This window comes from Nicotiana tabacum, chromosome 2 (assembly GCF_000715075.1).
Source record: "Nicotiana tabacum cultivar K326 chromosome 2, ASM71507v2, whole genome shotgun sequence".
Lineage (NCBI taxonomy): Eukaryota > Viridiplantae > Streptophyta > Magnoliopsida > Solanales > Solanaceae > Nicotiana > Nicotiana tabacum.
The window spans coordinates 60,546,216-60,554,112 of NC_134081.1; the positions used below are offsets into that span (position 1 = coordinate 60,546,216).

At 44.0% G+C, this 7,897-nt stretch overlaps 1 long non-coding RNA gene across 1 annotated transcript; it reads left to right on the forward strand.

Moving 5' to 3' along the window:
* The first annotated feature begins 217 nt into the window (after positions 1-217).
* Positions 218-1,531, forward strand: LOC107824284 (uncharacterized). Its single transcript, XR_012698243.1, has 4 exons — positions 218-266; positions 710-772; positions 875-1,177; positions 1,360-1,531. It is a non-coding gene; the product is annotated as an uncharacterized LOC107824284 (long non-coding RNA).
* Positions 1,532-7,897: the final 6,366 nt, after the last annotated feature.

Here is a 7,897-nt window from a genome sequence, read left to right on the forward strand (position 1 = left end):
ATGTCATTTATTACCTACTTTTTGTTTTCAAATCCGCTCTTACTTTCTAATTAGTGAAGCGTTAATTAAGTGAGACGTTTAAAAATAGACCAAAGATAATTTAGGCAAACACTCTAGTGATTAAGGATATTAAATATATTTCTTAGGAGCCTATAAAAATCTTAAAAGACAGATAATACAGAGAGGTAACAATTCATAAGGTTTAGAGGATTAACTGTGGTGTGCGTGCCAATAGGAGCATTCTTCATCTTGTGCCAAACATAGAGGCAAGTAATGGTGTCAGCTTGTCACTCTTTTAGTTTGTAGAGTTGCTTGAAAGTTGAGTTCGTCATATAAACTTGGTCTGTCTAGAGCCGTTGGCTTGGCAGTAGGCATAAGAAAATGATACCTTTTCTTAATTTTGTTTGCAGTTTCTCTTTAAACCATACTTCACTTAAGTTTTAAAAAAAGCTAGAAATTTTGGTTAGGTAGAATCTGAACTGTGTTTGATAATGGGTCAAAAATTTTTGTTTACTGAAGAATGAAATTGCCGAAAGTAATCGTGCATCAACTTTCCGATATCTGGTATAAGCAAGAGAAATTTCTTTTTGCAGGTATTGTAGTAGTTGATAGGAATTGTTTGGTTTGACATTATGTGATTGATAGGAATCATTTAATTTGACTTAGCGTGAGAGTTGCCGTTATAACATTCTTGGTTAATATGCTACAGATATTCCAAGCAGTACTGCGTTGCATCAAATTTTGGGCCAAAAGACGAGGAGTTTATGGAAATGTAAGATTCATGACTCGGTGCCCTGCTTCTCTGCTTTTATACTTATGCTAACATTATCTTTTCCCGGCCACAAATCAAATCCAATCATCCGATAACCTTCAGTTGCTTGGATTCTTTGGAGGAGTTCACTTGGCTGTGCTTTCAGCGTTTATCTGCCAAAGGCATCCATCCGCCAGCTTAAGCGCACTCATTTTACTTTTCTTCAAGACATTTGGCTTATGGCCTTGGCCAACTCCTGTAATTTTGCAAGAGACTATAGCTCGGCCATTCATCCCCACTGATAAGGTGTCGTGGATGCCAATCCAGTTACCGTGTAGCCCATACGAATTTTGTCATTCCAACATTACCAGAAGTACATTCTATAAAATCAGGACCGAATTCCTAAGAGGTCATATGCTGACTAAGGTATGTGATAATTTCTAATATCATGTTGTTCTGGTTATTTCTTTAGTTCTTTTCTCCTCTTAATTCTTATATTCAAGATAATCCTTAGTCCTTTTGACTTTTGAGGGAGTTCGGGGACTCCAAAGGTTGTGAGCAACTTTTTTTTTTGGCCCTTCACCACTCGCTATATATAATTACTGCAGGATATGCTGAGGCCAGATTTTGATTGGAATATCCTTTTTGAGCCATTTCCTTATGCAAGAAGATATGGACTCTTCGTCAAAATTTTCCTCTCAGCTTGTGACAAAGATGAGTTAGGAGACTGGGTGGGTTGGATCAAGTCACGCTTTCGCTCTTTACTTGTCAAGGTATGTCTCTGCGGCTGACTTGCTTTCTCTGTTATAGTAATGATATTATCACTATTTTAGCTTAATAGATTTGGGTTTTACTATTATACTTGAAAAGCATGCCCGTTTTTCCGTAACTGTGAATGAGCCGAGCATCATATCTTTGAGTTATTACTTGTGCTGCTTTTATTATATTGTTACGAGTTATTCTTGGCTATTTGTGTTAGACTCTGACCGTTGGCCAAGCTCGTCACTGCTTTCAACCTAAGGTTAGGTTTGTTACTTACTAAGTACATTGAGAAAATAGTAACTTTAAAGTGTTCTTGAGAATTTCATTTGATTTGGTGCTAAATTTAGAGTTCTAGGTGTTATTTTGGCGATTTGATCGCGCGAGCAGGTCCGTATGATATTTTTAGACTTGTGTGCATGTTTGGTTTGGAGCCCCGAGGGTTCGGGTGAGTTTCGGATAGGCCACGGGATATTTTGGACTTTGGAAATCTGGTTTTTTCGGTAGAGCCTGGGTTCTGGCATGTCCTTCTTCGCGTTCGCGAAGGTCCTCTCGCGAACGCGAAGAGTAAACTGATGAGGCAGGGATTCCTTCTTCGCGAACGCGAAGGCTTGGTCGCGAACGCGAAGCGATGGAGGCGTTACCCTTCGCGAACGCGACAAGTCCATCGCGAACGCGTAGTGTTAGGCACTGGGGAGGGGGAGTCAGCCTTTTCTTTATCGCGAACACTGTCTCACGAACGTGAAGACCAGGGAAGGGTAGCCTATGCGAACGCGAGCACTGTCTCGCGAACACGAAGGCTTGGCAGCCTATACTCTTCGCTCTCGCGACGGTGCTCTCGCGAACGCGATGAACACTGTCGCCCAGCACTTAATAGAATCCAAACACGAGATTTAGCCAAAAAATCATTTTTCTCAAAAACTAAACGGTGTGAGGTGATTTTTCAAGAGTCATTTCTTCCCCAAAGTGTTGGTAAGTGATTCTAAACCATTTTCTTTGAATTACCCATTTCATTTCTTGAATTTTCAACTTAAAATCTAGAGTTTTCATGGTAGAATTAGGTGTTAGGGTAGAAACTAGGGATTTTGGGAATTTGGGGATTTAGACCTCAATTTGAGGTCGGATTCCAAAACCAATTATATATTCGGGCTCGGGGGGAATGGGTAAATGGATTTTGGTCTGAACCTCGGGTTTTGACCAAGCAGGCCCGGGGTCGATTTTTTGACTTTTTGGAGGAAAATTTGGAAAATTTAATTTATGCAATATAATTGATTCCTTTAGCAATATTTGATATTATTGAGTCATTTCTGAATAGATACGAGTGGTTTGGAGGTGAATTCCAAAGGAAAAGCTGTGATTCAGAATTAAGTGGCCTTCGGAGCGAGGTAAGTGTTGGGTCTAACCCTGACTTGAGGAAATTAGGAATCTTAGATTACTTGCTAAGTGAAATTTATGTGAGCGGCGTATATGTGAGGTGACAAGTACTTATGCACCGCCAATTTACCTATTTTTTCATATTTCTCTGTTTTTCTTATATTGTCTCATTCCTATGCCTAATTGCTACGTGTTATACTAGTATTGTTCAATTTATCGATCTTATCATCTTTACGGATTTTCTGATGATAATTGAGTTTTTATTTCAAAGTTGAGACTGATATTATGGAACCAAATGTTGAAGTAAGGTTTGTACTTGTTATTCTATCTCCCTGTTGTGATTTATGTATTACATTATGGTAAGGGAGAGTGTTAATGGACGATGGGTGATGTCGTGCCATATTGTGAGTGTTAATGCACGAAGGGTGATGTCGTATCATATTGTGAGTGTTAATGCATGAAGGGTGATGTCGTGCCATATTGTGAGTGTTAATGCACGAAGGGTGATGCCGTGCCATGATATGAGAGTTAATGCACGAAGGGTGATGCCGTGTCATTTCTATTAATTTTATGGTGAGATTGAGAGTAAAAGCACGAAGGGTGATGCCATGCATTCTCAAGAATAACACCTTGAATTTTCCGTCTATCTTTTCTGTTCTACTGTTTCTTTCATTCAGACAGTTGTATTTCTTTCACACTATTACTTGTAGTAAATTCTAGAATGCTCGTGAATTGTGACTCCAGATCCGAGTGGTAGTAATTAATACAGTTTTATGATATTCCGCACTTATTATATTTCATCTTAGTTAATTATTGTTAATTACTGAATGGGAATAAGGAATTGGTTTAATGATTCTCTAACGTTGGATTGCCTAGCAAGTGAAATGTTAGGCGTCATCACGGTCCCGTCGGTGGAAAATTTTGGGTCGTGACAGTTGGTATCAGAGCACTAGGTTGCCTAGGTCTCACGATTCACGAGCAAGCTTAGTAGAGTCTGGACAATCGGTACGGAGACGTCTGTGCTTATCTTCCAGAGGGTATGAAGTTTAGGAACAAGTTTCACTTCTATTCTTCTCTGTCGTGCGATTTTGCTTTCTCAATGCTGATTGAACTCTTCTACTCTTATTCTCTCGCAGATGGCAAGAACACGTACCGCTTCCTCAGCTGAGCAGCAGCTAGAGCCTCCAGTGGTAGCTCCTATGCGGGGCAGAGGTCGAGGCCGAGGCAGGGGCAGGGCTCAGCCTAGAGCCCGAGCAGCAGCCCCAGTAGTGGAGCCTCAGATAGAGCTTGACGCGGAGGTTCCAGCCCAGACTGTTCCTGCCAGACCAGCTCAGGTTCCGGAGGGGTTCATTGTTATCCCAGTACTTCAGGACGTTTTGGTCCGTTTGGTGGGCCTTATGGAGAGTGTGGCCCAGACTGGCGCATTTCCCATGGCACCAGTAGTCTCTGAGGCTGGAGGAGGAGCCCAGACTCCCACCACTCCCGCTCCGGAGTAGATAGCTCCCCAGTATCAGGCTCCAGTAGCTCAGTCAGTCGGATTAGTTCAGCCGGTTATTGCGGCACAGGTCGGAGATGGGCCAGCTATGTCTTCTGAGGCTTTATGGAGATTGGACAGGTTTACCAAGCTCTTTCCTGTTCACTTCAGTGGTGCTCCTTCAGAGGACCCCCAGGAGTATCTTGACAGCTGTCACGAGGTTCTACGAAACATGGGTATAGTGGAGACCAATGGGGTTGATTTTGCTGCATTTCAGATGACTGGTTCCGCCAAGAAGTGGTGGAGAGAATACTTGTTGACCAGACCAGCTGGGTCGCCTGCTCTTACTTGGGACAAGTTCTCTCAGCTCTTCATAGAGAAGTTTCTGCCTATCACATTGAGAGAGGAGCGTCGCCGTCAGTTTGAGCGTCTCCAGTAGGGCAGTATGACTGTTACTCAATATGAGACCCGTTTTGTGGATTTTGCCCGTCATGCTATTCTTCTGCTTCCCACCGAGAGATAAAGGGTGAGGAGGTTTATTGATGGACTTGCTCAGCCTATCAGATTGCAGATGGCTAAGGAGACTGGGAGTGAGATTTCTTTTCAGGCGGCTGCTAATGTCGCCAGACGAGTTGAAATGGTTCTTATTCAGGGAGGTCAGGGGTCTGACAAGAGACCTCGTCATTCCGGTAAGTTCATCGGTGCCTTATCTAAAGGCATGAGTACTTTTGGTAGAGGCCATCCTCCCAGGCCATTTTATTCAGTGCTCCAGGCATCCCATGATACCTTAGGTGGTCTTGGACCTCAGATGTATTATTCCGACCAGCTAGCCTATAGTGCACCACCAGCTCCTTTTAGTGCACCTCTACTCCAGAGTTATCAGGGTGATTATTCAGGTTGACAAGGTCAGTTTCAGGGTCAGCAGTCACAGCAGCCGAGGTTATGTTATACTTGTGGTGATCCGAGGCACATTGCTAGATTTTGCCCTAGAGCAACGGGCAGCTCACAACATCAGAGTTCTCGTGCCATGGTTCCGGCACCAGTTGTTGCGCCACCTGCTCAGCCAGCCAGAGGCAGGGGTCAGGCAGCCAGAGGTAGAGGCCATACTGTTAGAGGTAGAGTTCAGGCCGTTAGAGGTGGAGACCAGCCAGTTAGAGGCTGCCCCAGGGACGTAGTTCGGGGTAGTGGGGCCCAGCCCCGGTGTTATGCTTTCCCAGCCAGGCATGAGGCTGAGTCATCTGACGCTGTTATCACATGTACTATTTCAGTTTGCAGTAGAGATGCTTCAGTTCTATTTGATCCGGGATCTACTTACTCCTATTTTGCTTCCTATTTGGTTGTGCCCCGTGATTCTTACACCAGTTGGAGATGCTATTGTTGTAGATTGTGTTTATCGTTTGTGTGTGGTCACCATTGGAGTCTTGAGACTCGTGTAGATCTTCTACTTCTCGACATGGTTGATTTTGATGTCATACTGGGTATGGATTGGCTGTCACCTTATCATGCTATATTAGATTGTCACACCAAGATGGTGACCTTAGCCTTGCAGGGGTTGCCTCGATTAGAGTGGAGAGGGAATCTTGGCCATTCTGCCAGCAGGGTTATCTCTTATGTGAATGCTCGGCATATGTTCGAGAATGGGTGTCTAGCTTATTTGGCTTATGTCCACGATTCTAGTGCGGAGGTTCCTTCCATGGATTCAGTGCCGGTTGTTCGTGAGTTTCCAGAGGTATTTCTTGCAGACCTGCCGGGGATGCCACTCGACAGGGATATTGATTTATGCATTGATTTGGCTTCGGGCACTCATCCCACTTCCATTCCACCATACCGCATGGCCCGCCAGAGTTGAAATATTAAAGGAGCAATTATAAGATTTGCTTGATAAGGGCTTCATTAGACCTAGTGTCTCACCCTGGGTGCGCTTGTGTTGTTTGTGAAAAAGAAAGATGGATCGATGAGGATATGTATAGATTATCGGCAGTTGAATAAAGTCACTATAAAAAACAAGTACACATTGCCGAGGATTGATGATTTATTTGATCAGCTTCAGGGTGCCCGAGTGTTTTTGAAGATTGATTTGAGATATGTCTACCATCAGTTGAGGATTAGGGCATCCGATGTCCCTAAGACAGCTTTTCGGACTCGGTACGGGCATTTCGAGTTTCTAGTGATGTCATTTGGGCTGAAAAATGCCCAGCAGCATTCATGGATTTGATGAACCGGGTGTTCAAGCCCTACTTGGATTCCTTTGTGGTTGTGTTTATTGATGATATCTTGATCTATTCTCATAGCCGTGAGGAGCATGAGTAGCACCTTCAGATCATTCTTTAGACTCTGAGAGACAGCCAGTTATATGCTAAGTTCTCAAAATGCGAGTTTTGGTTGAGTTCAGTTACTTTCTTGGGTCACATTGTATCAGCAGAGGGTATTCAGGTGGATCCTAAGAAAATTGAGGCAGTTCAGAACTAGCCTAGACCCACATCATCTACAGAGATCCGTAGTTTCTTGGGTTTGATGGGCTATTACCGTCGATTTGTGGAGGGGTTTTCATCCATAGCATCCCCATTGACCAGATTGACCCAGAAGGGTGCCCCGTTCAGGTAGTCAGACGAGTGTGAAGCGAGCTTTCAGAAGCTCAAGATAGCTTTGACTACGGCACCAGTATTGGTGTTACCCACAGGTTCAGGATCTTATACAGTATATTGTGACGCATCTCGTATTGGTCTGGGTGCGGTACTGATGCAGGGTGGCAAGGTTATTGCATATGCTTTGCGGCGGCTGAAGGTTCATGGGAAGAATTACCATGTTCATGATCTAGAGTTGGCAGCCATTGTTCACGCACTGAAGATTTGGAGGCATTATCTTTACGGCGTGCCATGTGAGGTATTCACCGATCATCTGAGTTTGCAGTATTTGTTCAAGTAGAAGGAACTCAATTTGAGGCAGAGAAGGTGGTTGGAGCTATTGAAAGACTATGATATCACCATATTGTATCATCCCGGAAAGGCCAATATGGTGGCCGATACTTTGAGTAGAAAGTCAGTCAGTATGGGTAGCCTTGCATATATTCCAGTTTGTGAGAGACCGTTTGCCTTGGATATTCAGGCCTTGGCCAACCAGTTCGTGAGATTGGATGTTTCTGAGCCCAGCCGTGTTCTAGTTTGTACAGTTGCTCGGTCTTCTTTATTTGAGTACATCAGAGATCGACAGGATGACGATCCTTATTTACTTGTCCTTAGAGACACAGTGCGGCACGGTGGTGCCAAGCAGGTTACTGTTGGAGATGACGGAGTTTTGAGGATGCAGGGTCGTATTTGTGTGCCTAATGTGGATGGACTTCGTGAGTTGATCCTTGAGGAGTCCCACAGTTCCCGGTATTCTATTCATTCGGGCACCGCCAAGATGTATCAGGACTTGAGGCAGCATTATTGGTGGAGGCGAATAAAGAAGGACATAGTTGCCTATGTAGCTCGGTGCCTAAATTGCCAGCAGGTAGAGCGTGAGCATCAGAGACCTGGTGGTTTACTTTAGAGGTTAGA